Here is a 17,386-nt window from a genome sequence, read left to right on the forward strand (position 1 = left end):
CGGGAGGAGGTTACAGATATAGGGAGGGTTGTAGGGGCGGGAGGAGGTTACAGAGATATGGAGGGTTGTAGGGGGCTGGAGGAGATTACAAAGATAGAGAGGGGTGTAGGGGCTGGAGGAGGTTACAGAGATAGGGAAGGTTGAAAGGGCTGGAGGAGGTTACAGAGATAGGGAGGGTTGTAGGGGCTGGAGGAGGTTACAGTGATAGGGAGGGTTGTAGGGGCTGGAGGAGATTACAGAGATAGGGAGGGGTGTAGGGGCTGGAGGAGGTTACAGAGATAGGGAGGGTTGTAGGGGCTGGAGGAGGTTACAGTGATAGGGAGGGTTGTAGGGGCTGGAGGAGGTTACAGAGATAGGGAGGGGTGTAGGGGCTGGCGGAGGTTACAGAGATAGGGAGGGGTGAAGGGGCTAGAGGAGGTTACAGAGATATTGAGGGTTGTAGAGGCAGGTGCAGGTTACAGAGATAGGGAGGGTTGTAGGATCTGGAGGAGGTTACAGAGATAGGGCGGGTTGTAGAGGCTGGAGGAGGTATCAGAAATAGGGAGGGGTGTAGGGGCTGAAGGAAGTTACAGAGATAGGGAGGTTTGTAGGGACTGGAGGAGGTTACAGAGATAGGGAGCGGTGTATGGGGCTGGAAGAGGTTACAGAGATAGGGAGTGTTGTAGGGGCTGGAGGAGGTTACAGAGATAGGGAGCGGTGTATGGGGCTGGAGTAGGTTACAGAGATAGGGAGGTTGTCGGGTCTGGAGGAGTTTTACAGAGATAGGGATTGTTGTAGGGGCTGGAGGAGGTTACAGAGATAGGGAGGGGTGTAGCGGCTGAAAGAGGTTACAGATATAGGGAGGGTTGAAGGGGCTGGAGGAGGTCACAGAGATGGGATGGTTGTAGGGGCTGGAGGAGGTTACAGAGATAGGGAGTGTAGTAGGGGCTGGAGGAGGTAACAGAGATAGGGAGGTTTGTAGGGCTGGAGTAGGTTACAGAGGTAGGGAGCATTGTAGGGGCTGGAGGAGGTGACAGAGATAGGGAGGTTTGTAGGGACTGGAAGAGGTTACAGAGATAGGGAGGGGTGTAGGGGCTGGAGGAAGTTACAGAGATAGGGAGGGTTGTAGGGGCTGGAGGGGGTTACAGAGATAGGGAGTGTTGTAGGGGCTGAAGGAGGTTACACAGATATTGAGGGTTGTAGGGGCTGGAGGAGATTACAGAGATAGTGAGGGTTGTAGGGGCTGAAGGAGGAAACAGAGAAAGGGAGGGGTGTAGGAGCTGGAGGAGGTTACAGAGATAGGGAGGGTTGTAGGAGCTGAAGGAGGTTACAGAGATAGGGAGCGGTGTAGGGGCTGGAGTATGTTATAGAGACAGGGAGTGTTGTAGGGGTTGGAAGAGGTTACAGAGATAGGGAGGGTGTAGGGGCTGGAGGAGTTTACAGAGATAGGGAGGGGTGTAGGGGCTGGAGGAGGTTACAGAGATAGGGAGGGTTGTAGAGGCTAGAGGAGGTATCACAGATAGGGAGGGGTGTCGGGGCTGAAGGAGGTTACAGAGATAGGGAAGGTTGTAGGGAATGGAGGAGGTTACAGAGATAGGGAGGGTTGTAGGGGCTGGAGGAGGTTACAGAGATAGGGAGGGTTGTAGGGGCTGGAGGAGGTTACAGAGATAGGGAGGTTTATAGGGGCTGGAGTAGGTTACAGAGATAGGGAGGGGTGCAGGAGCTGGAGGAGGTTACAGAGATAGGGAGGGTTGTAGGGGCTGAATGAGGTTGCAGAGATAGGGAGGGGTGAAGGGGCTGGAGGAGGCTGCAGAGATATTGAGGGTTGTAGAGGCTTGTGGAGGTTACAGAGATAGGGAATGTTGTAGGGGCTGGAGGAGGGTACAGAGATAGGGAGGGGTGTAGCGGCTGAAAGAGGTTACAGATATAGGGAGGGTTGAAGGGGCTGGAGGAGGTCACAGAGATGGGATGGTTGTAGGGGCTGGAGGAGGTTACAGAGATAGGGAGTGTAGTAGGGGCTGGAGGAGGTTACAGAGATAGGGAGGTTTGTACGGCCGGAGTTGGTTACAGAAGTAGGGAGCGTTGTAGGGGCTGGAGGAGGTTACAGCGATAGGGAGGGTAGTAGGTGCTGGAGGAGGTTACAGAGGTAGGGAGGTTTGTAGGGGCTGGAGGAGGTTACAGAGATAGGGAGGTTTATAGGGGCTGGAGTAGGTTACAGAGATAGGGAGGGTTGTAGGAGCTGGAGGAGTTTACAGAGATAGGGAGGGTTGTAGGGGCTGAAGGAGGTTACAGAGATAGGGAGAGGTGAAGGTTCTGGAGGAGGTTGCAGAGATATTGAGGGTTGTAGAGGCTGGTGGAGGTTACAGAGATAGGGAGGTTTGTAGGATCTGGAGGAGGTTACAGAGAGTGGGAGCGGTGTATGGGGCTGGAGGAGGTTACAGAGATAGGGAGGTTGTCGGGTCTGGAGGAGTTTTACAGAGATAAGGATTGTTGTAGGGGCTGGAGGAGGTTACAGAGATAGTTAGGCTTGCAGAGGCTGGAGGATGTTACAGAGATAGGGAGGGTTGTAGGGACTGGAGAAGGTTCCAGAGATAGGGAGGTGTTTAGCGGCTGAAGGAGGTTACAGAGATAGGGAGGGTTTTAGGGGCTGGAGGAGGTTACAGTGATAGGGAGGGTTGTAGGGGCTGGAGGAGATTACAGAGATAGGGAGGTTTGTAGGGGCTGGAGGAGGTTACAGAGATAGGTAGGGTTTGTAGGGGCTGGAGGAGGTTACAGTGATAGGGAGGGTTGTAGGGGCTGGAGGAGGTTACAGAGATAGGGAGGGTTGTAGGGGCTGGCGGAGGTTACAGAGATAGGGAGGGGTGAAGGGACTAGAGGAGGTTACAGAGATATTGAGGGTTGTAGAGGCAGGTGCAGGTTACAGAGATAGGGAGGGTTGTAGGATCTGGAGGAGGTTACAGAGATTGGGAGGGGTGTAGAAGCTGGAGGAGTTATCCGAGATAAGGAGGGGAGTAGGGGCTGAAGGAGGTTACAGAGATAGGGAGGGTTGTAGGTAATGGAGGAGGTTACAGAGATAGGGAGCGGTGTATGGGGCTGGAAGAGGTTACAGAGATAGGGAGTGTTGTAGGGGCTGGAGGAGGTTACAGAGATAGGGAGCGGTGTATGGGGCTGGAGTAGGTTACAGAGATAGGGAGGTTGTCGGGTCTGGAGGAGTTTTACAGAGATAGGGATTGTTGTAGGGGCTGGAGGAGGTTACAGAGATAGGGAGGGGTGTAGCGGCTGAAAGAGGTTACAGATATAGGGAGGGTTGAAGGGGCTGGAGGAGGTCACAGAGATGGGATGGTTGTAGGGGCTGGAGGAGGTTACAGAGATAGGGAGTGTAGTAGGGGCTGGAGGAGGTAACAGAGATAGGGAGGTTTGTAGGGCTGGAGTAGGTTACAGAGGTAGGGAACATTGTAGGGGCTGGAGGAGGTGACAGAGATAGGGAGGTTTGTAGGGACTGGAAGAGGTTACAGAGATAGGGAGGGGTGTAGGGGCTGGAGGAAGTTACAGAGATAGGGAGGGTTTGTAGGGCTGGAGGGGGTTACAGAGATAGGGAGTGTTGTAGGGGCTGAAGGAGGTTACACAGATATTGAGGGTTGTAGGGGCTGGAGGAGATTACAGAGATAGTGAGGGTTGTAGGGGCTGAAGGAGGAAACAGAGAAAGGGAGGGGTGTAGGAGCTGGAGGAGGTTACAGAGATAGGGAGGGTTGTAGGAGCTGAAGGAGGTTACAGAGATAGGGAGCGGTGTAGGGGCTGGAGTATGTTATAGAGACAGGGAGTGTTGTAGGGGTTGGAAGAGGTTACAGAGATAGGGAGGGTGTAGGGGCTGGAGGAGTTTACAGAGATAGGGAGGGGTGTAGGGGCTGGAGGAGGTTACAGAGATAGGGAGGGTTGTAGGGGCTGGAGGAGGTTACAGTGATAGGGAGGGTTGTAGGGGCTGGAGGAGGTTACAGAGATAGGGAGGGGTGTAGGGACTGGGGGAGGTTACAGAGATAGGGAGGGGTGAAGGGGCTAGAGGAGGTTACAGAGATATTGAGGGTTGTAGAGGCAGGTGCAGGTTACAGAGATAGGGAGGGTTGTAGGGGCTGGAGGAGGTTACAGAGATAGGGAGGGGTGTAGGGGCTGGAGGAGGTTACAGAGATAGGGATTGTTGAAGGGGCTGGAGGAGGTTACAGAGATAGGGAGGGTTGTAGGGGCTGGAGGAGGTTACAGAGATAGGGAGGAGTGTAGGTGTTGGAGGAGATTACAGAGATAGGGAGGGGTGTAGGGGCTGGAGGAGGTTGCAGAAATCGAGAGGCTGTAGGGTCTGGAGGAGGTTACAGAGATAGGGAGGGTTGTAGGGTCTGGAGGAGGTTACAGAGATAGGGAGGGTTGTAGGGACTTGAGGAGGTTACAGAGATAGGGAGGGTTGTAGGGAATGGAGGAGGTTACAGAGATAGGGAGGGTGTAGGGGCTGAAGGAGGTTACAGAGATAGGAGGGTTGTAGGGGCTGGAGGAGGTTACAGAGATCGGAGGTTGTAGCGGCTGGAGGAGGTTACAGAGATAGGGAGGGTTGTAGGGTCTGGAGGAGGTTACAGAGATAGGGAGGGTTGTAGGGGCTGGAGGAGGTTACAGAGATAGGGAGGGTTGTAGGGGCTGGAGGAGGTTACAGAGATAGGGAGGGTTGTAGGGGCTGGAGGAGGTTACAGAGATATGGAGGGTTGTAGGGGCTGGAGGAGATTACAGAGATAGGGAGGGTTGTAGGGGCTGGAGGAGGTTACAGAGATAGGGAGGGGTGTAGGGGCAGGAGGAGGTTACAGAGATAGGGAGGGTTGTAGGGGCTGGAGGAGGTTACAGAGATAGGGAGGGGTGTAGGGGCTGGAGGAGGTTACAGAGATAGGGAGGTGTGTAGGGGCAGGAGGAGGTTACAGAGATAGGGAGGGTTGTAGGGGCTGGAGGAGGTTACAGAGATAGGGAGGGTTGTAGGGGCTGGAAGGAGGTCTACAGAGATAGGGAGGGTTGTAGGGGCTGGAGGAGGTTACAGAGATAGGGAGGGTTGTAGGGGCTGGAGGAGGTTACAGAGATAGGGAGGGGTGTAGGGTCTGGTGGAGGTTACAGAGTAGGGAGAGTTGTAGGGGCTGGAGGAGGTTACAGAGATAGGGAGGGGTGTAGGGTCTGGAGGACGTTACAGAGAAGGGAGGGTTGTAGGGGCTGGAGGATGTTACAGAGATAAGGAGGGTTGTAGGGGCTGGAGGAGGTTACAGAGATAAGGGAGGGTTGTAGGGGCTGGAGGAGGTTACAGAGATAGGGAGGGTTGTAGGGGCTGGAGGAGGTTACAGAGATAGGGAGGGTTGTAGGGTCTGGAGGAGGTTACAGAGATAGGGAGGGTTGTAGGGGCTGGAGGAGGTTACAGAGATAGGGAGGGTTGTAGGGGCTGGAGGAGGTTACAGAGATAGGGAGGTTGTAGGGGCTGGAGGAGGTTACAGAGATAGGGAGGGTTGTAGTGAGTGGAGGAGGTTACAGAGATAGGGAGGGTTGTAGGGGCTGGAGGAGGTTACAGAGATAGGGAGGGTTGTAGGAGCTGGAGGAGGTTACAGAGATAGCGAGGGTTGTAGGGGCTGGAGGAGGTTACAGAGATAGAGAGGGTTGTCGGGGCTGAAGGAAGGTTACACAGATATTGAGGGTAGTAGGGCTGGAGGAGGTTACAGAGATAGGAAGGGTTGCAGGATCTGGAGGAGGTTACAGAGATAGCGGAGGGGGTGTATGGGGCTGAAGGAGGTTACAGAGATAGGGAGGGATGTCGGGTCTGGAGGAGGTTACAGAGAATAGGAGGGTTGTAGGGGCTGGAGAGGTTACAGAGATAGGGAGGGTTGTAGGGGCTGGAGGACGGTTACAGAAGATAGGAGGGTTGTAGGGCTGGAGGAGGTTACAGAGATAGGGAGGGGTGTAGGGGCTGGAGGAGGTTACAGAGATAGGGAGGATTGTAGGGCTGGAGGAGGTTACAGAGATAGGAGGGTTGTAGGGGCTGGAGGACGTTACAGAGATAGGGAGGTTGTAGGGACTGGTGTAGGTTACAGAGTTAGGGAGGGTTGTAGGTGCTGGAGCATGTTACAGAGGTAGGGAGTGATGTTGGGGCTGGAGGAGGTTACAGAGATAGTGAGCGGTGTAGGAGCTGGAGGAGGTTACAGAGATAGGGAGGCTTGTAGGGGCTGGAGGATGTTTCAAAGATAGGGAGGGTTGTAGAGACTGGACTAGTTCACAGAGATAGGGAGGTTTGTTGAGACTGGAGGAGGTTACAGAGATAGCGAGGTGTGTAGGGGCTGGAGGGGGTTAAAGAGATAGGGAGGGTTGTAGGGGCTGAAGGAAGTTACACAGATATTGAGGGTAGTAGGGGCTGGTGGAGGTTACAGAGATAGGGAGGGATGCAGGATCTGGAGGAGGTTACAGAGTGAGCGAGGGGTGTATGGGGCTGGAGGAGGTTACAGAGATAGGGAGGATGTCGGGTCTGGAGAAAGTTACAGAGATAAGGATGGTTGTAGGGGCTGGAAGAGGTGACAGAGATAGGGAGGGTTGTAGGGGGCTGGAAGACGTTACAGAGATAGGGAGGGTTGTAGGGGCTGGAGGAGGTTACAGAGATAGGGAGGGGTGTAGGGGCTGGAGGAGGTTACAGAGATAGGAGGGTTGTAGGGGCTGGAGGAGGTTACAGAGATAGGGAGGGTTGTAGGGGCTGGGGGAGGTTACAGAGATAGGGAGGTTTATAGGGGCTGGAGGAGGTTACAGAGATAGTGAGCGGTGTAGGAGCTGGAGGAGGTTACAGAGATAGGGAGGCTTGTAGGGGCTGGAGGATGTTTCAAAGATAGGGAGGGTTGTAGGGACTGGACTAGTTCACAGAGATAGGGAGGTTTGTTGAGACTGGAGGAGGTTACAGAGATAGGGAGGTGTGTAGGGGCTGGAGGGGTTTACAGAGATAGGGAGGGTTGTAGGGGCTGAAGGAAGTTACACAGATATTGAGGGTAGTAGGGGCTGGTGGAGGTTACAGAGATAGGGAGGGATGCAGGATCTGGAGGAGGTTACAGAGAGAGGGAGGGGTGTATGGGGCTGGAGGAGGTTACAGAGATAGGGAGGATGTCGGGTCTGGAGGAGGTTACAGAGAATAGGGAGGGTTGTAGGGGCTGGAAGAGGTGACAGAGATAGGGAGGGTTGTAGGGGGCTGGAAGACGTTACAGAAATAGGGAGGGTTGTAGGGGCTGGAGGAGTTATAGAGATAGGGAGGGGTGTAGGGGCTGGAGGAGGTTACAGAGATAGGGAGGTTTGTAGGGGCTGGAGTAGGTTACAGAGATAGGGAGGTTTGTAGTATCTGGAGGAGGTTACAGAGAGAGGGAGGGATGTATGGAGCTGGAGGAGGTTACAGATTTAGGGAGGTTGTCGGGTCTGGAGGAGGTTTACAGAGATAGGGATTGTTGTGGGCCTGGAGGAGGTTACAGAGATAGGGAGGGTTGTAGAGGCTAGAGGAGGTATCAGAGAAGGGAAGGGGTGTCGGGGCTGAAGGAGGTTACAGAGATAGGGAGTGTTCTAGGGACTGGAGGGGGTTACAGAGATAGGGAGGGGTGTAGCGGCTGGAGGAGGGTTACAGAGATAGGGAGGGTTGTAGGGGCTGGAGGAGGTTACAGAGATAGGGAGGTTTGTAGGCTGGAGTAGGTTACAGAGATAGGGAGGTTGCTAGGTGCTGGAGGTGGTTACAGAGATAGGGAGGTTGTAGGAGCTGGAGGAGGTTACAGAGATAGGGAGGGTTGTAGGGGCTGGCAGGAGGTTACAGAGTAGGGAGGGTTGTAGAGGCTGAGGAGGTTACAGAGATAGGGAGGGGTTGTAGGGGCTGGAGGAGGTTACAGAGATAGGGAGGGTTGTAGGGGCTGGAGGAGGTTACAGAGAAGGGAGGGTAGAAGGGGCTGGAGGAGGTTACAGAGATAGGCAGGGTAGAAGGGGCTGGAGGAGGTTACAGAGATAGGGAGTGTTGTAGGGGCTGGAGGAGGTTACAGAGATAGGGAGGGTTGTAGGGCTGGAGGAGGTTACAGAGATAGGGAGGGTTGTAGGGGCTGGAGGAGGTTACAGAGATAGGGAGGGTAGTCGGAGCTGGAGGAGGTTACAGAGATAGGGAGGTTTTGTAGGGGCTGGAGGAGGTTACAGAGATAGGGAGGGTGTAGGGGCTGGAGGAGGTTACAGAGATAGGGAGGTTGTAGGGAGCTGGAGGAGTTTACGAGATAAGGAGGGTTGTAGGGGCTGGAGGAGGTTACAGAGATAGGGAGGGTGTAGGGGCTGGAGGAGGTTACAGAGATATTGAGGGTTGTAGAGGCTGTGGAAGGTTACAGAGATAGGGAGGGTGTAGGGGCTGGAGGATGTTACAGAGATAGGGAGGGTTGTAGGGGCTGGAGGAGGTTACAGAGATAAGGAGGGTTGTAGGGGCTGGAGGAGGTTACAGAGATAGGGAGGGTTGTAGGGGCAGGAGGAGGTTACAGAGATAGGGAGGTTTGTAGGGCTGGAGGAGATTACAGAGATAGGGAGGGTGTAGGGGCTGGAGGAGGTTACAGAGATAGAGAGGGTTGTAGGGGCTGGAGGATGTTACAGAGATAGGGAGGGATGTAGGGGCTGGAGGAGGTTACAGAGGTAGGAGGGTTGTAGGGGCTGGAGGAGGTTAGAGAGATAGGGAGGGTTGTAGGGGCTGCAGGTGGATACAGAGATAGGGAGGGTTGAAGGGGCTGGAGGATGTTACAGAGATAGGGAGGGTGGTAGGGGATGGAGGAGGTTACAGAGATATGGAGGGTTGTAGAGGCAGGAGGCAGGTTACAGAGATAGGGAGGGTTGTAGAGGCTGGAGAGGTTACAGAGATAGGGCGGGTTGTAGAGGCTGGAGAGAGGTACAGAAATAGGAGGGGTTGTACGGGGCTGAAGGAGTTACAGAGATAGGGAGGTTTGTAGGGACTGAGGAGGTTACAGAGATAGGGAGCGGTGTAGGGGCTGGAAGAGGTTACAGAGATAGGGAGTGGTGTAGGGCTGGAGGAGGTTACAGAGATAGGGAGCGGTGTAGGGGCTGGAGTAGGTTACAGAGATAGGGAGGGTTGTAGGGGCTGGAGGAGGTTACAGAGATAGGGAGGTTGTAGGGGCTGGAGGAGGTTACAGAGATAGGGAGGGTGTAGGGGCTGGAGGAGGTTACAGAGATAGGGAGGTTGTAGGGCTGGAGGAGGTTACAGAGATAGGGAGGGTTGCAGGGCTGGAGGAGGTTACAGAGATAGGAGGGTGTAGGGGCTGGAGGTGGTTAGAGAGATAGGGAGGGTGTAGGGGCTGGAGGAGGTTACTGAGATATGGAGGGTTGTAGGAGCTGGAGGAGGTTACAGAGATAGGGAGCGTTGTAGGGCTGGAGGAGGTTACAGAGATAGGGAGGTTGTAGGGGCTGGAGGAGGTTACAGAGTAGGGAGCGTTGTAGGGGCTGGAGGAAGGTTACAGAGATAGGGAGGGTTGTAGCGGCTGGAGGAGGTTACAGAGATAGGGAGGGTTGTAGGGGCTGGAGGAGGTTACAGAGATAGGGAGGGTTGTAGGGGCTGGAGGAGGTTACAGAGATAGGGAGGGTTGTAGGGGCTGGAGGAGGTTACAGAGATAGGGAGGGGTTGTAGGGGCTGGAGGAGGTTACAGAGATAGGGAGGGGTGTAGGGGCTGGAGGAGGTTACAGAGAAAGGGAGGGTTGTAGGGATGGAGGAGGTTACAGAGATAGGGAGGGTTGTAGGGCTGGAGGAGGTTACAGAGATAGGGAGGAGTGTAGGGCTGGAGGAGGTTACAGAGATAGGGAGGGTTGTAGGGGCTGGAGGAGGTTACAGAGATAGGGAGGGTTGTCAGGGCTGGAGGAGGTTACAGAGATAGGGAGGGTTGTAGGTGCTGGAGGAGGTTACAGAGATAGGGAGGGTTGTAGGGGCTGGAGGAGGTTACAGAGATAGGGAGGGTTGTAGGAGCTGGAGGAGGTTACAGAGATAGGGAGGGTTGTAGGAGCTGGAGGAGGTTACAGAGATAGGGAGGGGTGTAGGGGCTGGAGGAGGTTACAGAGATAGGGAGGGTTGTAGGGGCTGGAGGAGGTTACAGAGATAGGGAGGGTTGTAGAGGCTGGAGGAGGTTACAGAGATAGGGAGGGGTGTAGGGGCTGGAGGAGGTTACAGAGATAGGGAGCGGTGTAGGGGCTGGAGGAGGTTACAGAGATAGGGAGGTTGTAGGGGCTGGAGGAGGTTTACAGAGATAGGGATTGTTGTAGGGGCTGGAGGAGGTTACAGATATAGGGAGGGTTGAAGGGGCTGGAGGAGGTCACAGAGATAGGGAGGGTTGTAGGGGCTGGAGGAGGTTACAGAGATAGGGAGGGTTGTAGGGGCTGGAGGAGGTTACAGAGATAGGGAGGTTTGTAGGGCTGTAGTAGGTTACAGAGGTAGGGAGCGTTGTAGGGGCTGGAGGAGGTTACAGAGATAGGGAGGTTTGTAGCGCTGGATTAGGTTACAGAGATAGGGAGGGGTGTAGGGGCTGGAGGAGTTTGCAGAGATAGGGAGGGTTGTAGGGACTGGCGTAGGGTTACAGAGATAGGGATGCTTGTAGGGGCTGGAGGAGGTTACAGAGATAGGGAGGGTTGTAGGGGCTGGAGGTTACAGAGATAGGGAGGGTTGTAGGGGCAGGAGAAGGTTACAGAGATAGGGAGGGTTGTAGGGGCTGGAGGAGGTTACAGAGATAGGGAGTGTTGTAGGGGCTGGAGGAGGTTACAGAGATATAGAGGGTTGTAGGTGCTCGAGAATGTTACAGAGATAGGGAGGGTTGTAGGGGCTGGAGGAGGTTACAGAGATAGGGAGGGGTGTAGGGGCTGGAGGAGGTTACAGAGATAGGGAGGGTTGTAGGGGCTGGAGGAGGTTACAGAGATAGGAGGGGTGTAGGGGCTGGAGGAGGTTACAGAGATAGGGAGGTTGTAGGGCTGGGAGGAGGTTACAGAGATAGGGAGGTGTTGTAGGGGCTGAGGAGGTTACAGAGATAGGGAGGGTTGTAGGGCTGAGGAGGTTACAGAGATAGGGAGGGTTGTAGGGGCTGAGGAGGTTACAGAGATAGGGAGGGTTGTAGGGGCTGAGGAGAGTTACAGAGATAGGGAGGGTTGTAGGGCTGGAGGAGGTTACAGAGATAGGGAGGGTTGTAGGGGCTGGAGGAGGTTACAGAGATAGGGAGGGGTTGTCGGGGCTGGAGGAGGTTACAGAGATAGGGAGGGTTGTAGGAGCTGGAGGAGGTTACTGAGATAGGGAATTGTGTAGGGGCTGGAGGAGGTTACAGAGATAGGGAGGGTTGTAGGAGGCTAGAGGAGGTTACAGAGATAGGGAGGGTTGTAGGGGCTGGAGGAGGTTACAGAGATAGGGAGGGTTGTAGGGGCTGGAGGAGGTTACAGAGATAGGGAGGGTTGTAGGGGCTGGAGGATGTTACAGAGATAGGGAGGGTTGTAGGGCTGGAGGAGGTTACAGAGATAGGGAGGGTTGTAGGAGCTGGAGGAGGTTTACAGAGATAGGGAGGTTGTAGGGGCTGGAGGATGTTACAAAGATAGGGAGGGTTGTAGGGGCTGGAGTAGGTTACAGAGATAGGAGGGTTGTCGGGTCTGGAGGAGGGTTCAGAGATAGGGAGGGTTGTAGGGCCGGGAGGAGGTTTCAGAGATAGGGAGGGTTTGTAGAGGCTAGTAGTAGGTTTCAGAGGTAGGGAGGGCGTGTAGGGCGGAGGAGGTTACAGAGATAGGGAGGTTTGTTGGCGCTGGAGTAGGTTACAGAGATAGGGGAGGGTTGCAGGGGCTGGAGGGGTGTTACAGGAGATAGGGAGGGGTGTAGGGGCTGGAGGAGTTACTTGAGATAGGGAGGGTTGTAGGAGCTGGAGGAGTTACAGAGATAGTGAGGGTTTTGTAGGGAGCTGGAGGAGGTTACAGAGAGAGGGAGGGAGGTAAGGGGCTGGAGGAGGTTACTGAGATAGGGAGGGTTGTCGGGGCTGGAGGAGGTTTACAGTGATAGGGAGTTGTTGGGGCCTGGAGGAGGTTACAGAGATAGGGAGGGTGTAGGGGCTGGAGGAGGTTACAGAGATAGGGAGGGTTGTAGGGGCTGGAGGAGGTTACAGAGATAGGGAGGGGTGTAGGGTGGAGGAGGTTACAGAGATAGGGAGGGGTTGTAGGGGCTGGAGGAGGTTACAGAGATAGGGAGGGTTGTAGGGGTGGAGGAGGTTACAGAGATAGGGAGGGTTGTAGGGCTGGAGGAGGTTACAGAGATAGGGGAGTGTGTAGGGGCTGGAGGAGGTTACAGAGATAGGGAGGTTTGTAGGGCTGGAGGAGGTTACAGATAGGGAGGGTTGTAGGGTGGAGGAGGTTACAGAGATAGGGAGGGTTGTAGGTGCTGGAGGAGGTTACAGAGATAGGGAGGTTGTCGGGGCTGGAGGAGGTTACAGAGATAGGGAGGGTTGTAGGGGCTGGAGGAGGTTACAGAGATAGGGAGGGTTGTAGGGGCTGGAGGAGGTTACAGAGATAGGGAGGGTTGTAGGGGGGCTGTGGAGGAGGTTACAGAGATAGGAGGGGGTAGGGCTGGAGGAGGTTACAGAGATAGGGAGGGTTTAGGGGCTGGAGGAGGTTACAGAGATAGGGAGGGTGTAGGGGTTGGAGGAGGTTACAGAGATAGGGCGCTTGTAGGGGCTGGAGGAGGTTACAGAGATAGGGAGGGTGTAGGGGGCTGGAGGAGGTTACAGAGATAGGGAGGGTGTAGGGGCTGGAGGAGGTTACAGAGATGGGAGGAATTGTAGGGCTGGAGGAGGTTACAGAGATAGGGAGGGTTTGTAGGGGCTGGAGGTGGTTACAGAGATAGGGAGGGTTGTAGGGTGGAGGAGGTTACAGAGATAGGGAGGGGGTGTCGGTGCTGGAGGAGGTTACAGAGATAGGGAGGGGTGTAGGGGCTGGAGGAGGTTACAGAGATAGGGAGGTTGTAGGGGCTGGAGGAGGTTACAGAGATAGGGAGGGTTGTAGGGGCTGGAGGAGGTTACAGAGATAGGGAGGGTTGTACGGTCTAGAGGAGGTAACAGAGATAGGGAGGGTTGTAGGGGTGGAGGAGGTTACAGAGATAGGGAGGGTTGTAGGGGCTGGAGGAGGTTACAGAGATAGGAGGTTTTTAGGGGCTGGAGGAGGTTACAGAGATAGGGAGGTTGGGTAGCAGAGGAGGAGGGTTACAGAGATAGGGAGGGTTGTAGGGGCTGGAGGGGTTGACAGAGATAGGGAGGGGTGTAGGGGCTGGAGGAGGTTACAGAGATAGGGAGGGTTCAAGGGGCTGGAGGAGGTTACAGAGATAGGGAGGGTTGTAGGGGCTGGAGGAGGTGACAGAGATACGGAAGGTTGTAGGGGCTGGAGGAGGTTACAGAGATAGGGATGGTTGTAGGGGCTGGAGGAGGTTACAGAGATAGGGAGGTTGTAGGGGCTGGAGGAGGTTACAGAGATAGGGGGAGGGGTGGAGGAGGGGTGTTGCTGGAGGAGGTTAGAGAGATAGGGAGTGTTGTAAAGGGCTGGAGGAGGTTACAGAGATAGGGAGGGTTGTAGGGGCTGGAGGAGGTTACAGAGATAGGGAGGGGTGTAGGGGCTTAAGGAGGTTACAGAGATAGGGAAGTTTGGGGCTGGAGGAGGTTGCAGAGATAGGGAGGGTTGTAGGTAGTGGAGGAGGTTACAGAGGTAGGGAGAGTTGTAGGGGCTGGAGGAGGTTACAGAGATAGGGAGGGTTGTAGGGGCTGGAGGGGTTACAGAGATAGGGGAGGGTGGTAGGGGCTGGAGGGAGGTTACAGATTAGGGAGAGGTTGTAGGGGCTGGAGGAGGTTACAGAGATAGGAGGGTTGTAGGGGCTGGGGAGGTTACAGAGATAGGGAGGGTTGTAGGGGCTGGAGGAGGTTACAGAGATAGGGAGGGTTGTAGGGCTGGAGGAGGTTACAGAGATAGGGAGGGTTGTAGGGGCTGGAGGAGGTTACAGAGATAGGGAGGGTTTGTAGGGGCTGGAGGAGGTTACAGAGATAGGGGGGTTGTAGGGGCTGGAGGAGGTTAGAGATAGGGGAGGGTTGTAGGGGCTGGAGGAGGTTACAGAGATAGGGAGGTTTATAGGGCTGGAGGAGGTTACAGAGATAGGGAGGGTTGTAGGGGCTGGAGGAGGTTACAGAGATAGGGAGGGGTGTAAGGGCTGGAGGAGGTTACAGAGTTAGGGAGTGTGTGTAGGGGCTGGAGGAGGTTACAGAGATAGGGAGGTTGTAGGGGCTGGAGGAGGTTACAGAGATAGGGAGGGGTGTAGGGGCTGGAGGAGGTTAAGAGATAGGGAGGGTTGAGTGGCCTGGAGGAGGTTACAGAGATAGGGGGGGTTGTAGGGGCTGGAGGAGGTTACAGAGTTAGGGAAGGGAGAAGGGGCTCTAGGAGGTTACAGAGATAAGGAGGGGTGTAGGGGCTGGAGGAGGTTACAGAGATATGGGGTGTGTAAGGAAAGGAGTAGGTGACAGAGATAGGGAGGGGTGTATGGGGCTGGAGGAGGTAACAGAGATAGGGAGGGTTGTAGGGGTGGGAAGAAGTTACAGAGATAGGGAGGGTTGTAGGGGCTGGAGGAGGTTACAGAGATAGGGAGGGTTGTAGGGGCTGGAGGAGGTTACAGAGATAGGGAGGGTTGTAGGGGCTGGAGGAGGTTACAGAGATAGGGAGGGTTGTAGGGGCTGGAGGAGGTTACAGAGATAGGGAGGGTTGTAGGGGCTGGAGGAGGTTACAGAGATAGGGAGGGTTGTAGGGGCTGGAGGAGGTTACAGAGATAGGGAGGGGTGTAGGGGTGGAGGAGGTTACAGAGATAGGGAGGGGTGTAGGGGCTGGAGGAGGTTACAGAGATAGGGAGTGTTGTAGGGCTGGAGGAGGTTACAGAGGATAGGAGGGTGTAGGGCTGGAGGAGGTTACAGAGATAGGGAGTGTGTAGGGCTGGAGGAGGTTACAGAGATGGAGGGTTGTAGGGGCTGGAGGAGGTTACAGAGTTAGGGAGGGTGTAGGGGCTGGAGGAGGTTACAGAGATAGGAGGGGTGTAGGGGCTGGAGGAGGTTACAGAGATAGGGAGGGGTTGTAGGGGTGGAGGAGGTTACAGGAGATAGGGAAGGGTTGTAGGGGTGGAGGAGGTTACAGAGATAGGAGGGTTGTAGGGGCTGGAGGAGGTTACAGAGATAGGGAGGGTTGTAGGGGCTGGGGGAGGTTACAGAGATAGGGAGGTGTTGTAGGGGCTGGAGGAGGTTACAGAGATAGGGAGGGTTGTAGGTGCTGGAGGAGGTTACAGAGATAGGGGGGATGTAGGGGCTGGAGGAGGTTACAGAGATAGGGAGGGTGTAGGGGTGGAGGAGGTTACAGAGATAGGGAGGTTGTAGGGGCTGGAGGATGTTTCAAAGATAGGGGGGTTGTAGGGACATGGAGGAGTTACAGAGATAGGGAGGGGTGTAGGGGCTGGAGGAGGTTACAGAGATAGGGAGGTTGTAGGGCTGGAGGGGTTACAGAGATAGGGAGGTTGTAGGGGCTGGAGGAGGTTACAGAGATAGGGAGGGTTGTAGGGGCTGGAGGAGGTTACAGAGGTAGGGAGGTGATGTAGGTCTGGAGGAGGTTACAGAGGATGGGAGGGGTGTAGGGGCTGGAGGAGGTTACAGAGATAGGGAGGGTGTTGGGCTGGAGGAGGTTACAGAGATAGGAGGGGGGGTTGTAGGGCTGGAGGAGGTTACAGAGATAGGGAGGGTTGTAGGTGGCGGAAGAGGTTACCAGAGATAGGGAGGGTTGTAGGGGCTGGAGGAGTTACAGAGATAGGGAGGGGTGTAGGGGCTGGAGGAGGTTACAGAGATAGGGAGGTTTGTAGGGGCTGGAGGAGGTTACAGAGATAGGGAGGTGTGTAGGGGCTGTAGGAGGTTACAGAGATAGGGAGGGTGTAGGGGCTGGAGGAGGTTACAGAGATAGGGAGGTTGTAGGGGCTGGAGGAGGTTACAGAGATAGGGAGTGTTGTAGGGGCTGGAGGAGGTTACAGAGATAGGGAGGGTTGTAGGGGGCTGGAGGAGGTTACAGAGATAGGGAGGGGCGTAGGGGCTGGAGGAGTTACAGAGATAGGGAGGTTTGTAGGGGCTGGAGTAGGTTACAGAGATAGGGAGGTTTTGTAGGGGCTGGAGGAGGTTACAGAGATAGGGAGGGGTGTAGGGCTGGAGGAGGTTACAGAGATAGGAGGGTTGTAGGGGCTGGAGGAGGTTACAGAGATAGGGAGGGTTGTAGGGGCTGGAGGAGGTTACAGAGAGATAGGGAGGTTTGTAGGGGCTGGAGAGGTTACAGAGATAGGGAGGGGTGTAGGGGCTGGAGGAGGTTACAGAGATAGGGAGGGTTGTAGGGGCTGGAGGAGGTTACAGAGTAGGGAGGGTTGTGGGCTGGAGGAGGTTACGAGATAGGGAGGGTTGTAGGGGCTGGAGGAGGTTACAGAGAAGGGAGGGTTGTGGGGCTGGAGGAGGTTACAGAGATAGGGAGGGTTGTAGGGCTGGAGGAGGTTACAGAGATAGGGAGGGGTGTAGGGCTGGAGGAGGTTACAGAGATAGGGAGGGGTGTAGGGGCTGGAGGAGGTTACAGAGATGGGAGGGTTGTAGGGGCTGGAGGAGGTTACAGAGATAGGGAGGGTTGTAAGGGTGGAGGAGGTTACAGAGATAGGGGGTTGTAGGGCTGGAGGAGGTTACAGAGATAGGGGGTTGTAGGGGCTGGAGGAGGTTACAGAGATAGGGAGGTTTGTAGGGACTGGAGGAGGTTACAGAGATAGGGAGGGGTGGTTTAGGGGCTGGAGGAGTTTACAGAGATAGGGAGGGTTGTGGGGCTGGAGGAGGTTACAGAAATAGGGAGGGTTGTAGGTGCTGGAGGAGGTTACAGAGTAGGGAGTGTTGTAGGGGCTGGGGGAGGTTACAGAGATAGGGAGGGGTGTAAGTGCTGGAGGAGGTGAAAGAGATAGGGAGGGTTGTAGGGGCTGATAGGAGTTACAGAGATAGGAGGGTTGTTAGGGGCTGGAGGAGGTTACAGAGATAGGGAGTGTTGTAGGGGGTGGAGGAGGTTACAGAGATAGGAGGGTTGTAGGGGTGGAGGAGGTTACAGAGATAGGGAGGGGTAGGGGCTGGAGGAGGTTACAGAGGATGGGAGGGTGGTAGTGGCTGGAGGAGGTTACAGAGATAGGGAGGGGTTGTAGGGGCTGGAAAGAGGTCGCATGTTATAAGGGAGGGTTGTGGTGATGGAGGTGGTTACAGAGGATAGGGAGGGTTGTAGGGTGCTGAAGGAGGTTACAGAGATAGGGAGGGGTTGTAGGAGG

Source organism: Carcharodon carcharias, chromosome 35 (assembly GCF_017639515.1).
Source record: "Carcharodon carcharias isolate sCarCar2 chromosome 35, sCarCar2.pri, whole genome shotgun sequence".
Lineage (NCBI taxonomy): Eukaryota > Metazoa > Chordata > Chondrichthyes > Lamniformes > Lamnidae > Carcharodon > Carcharodon carcharias.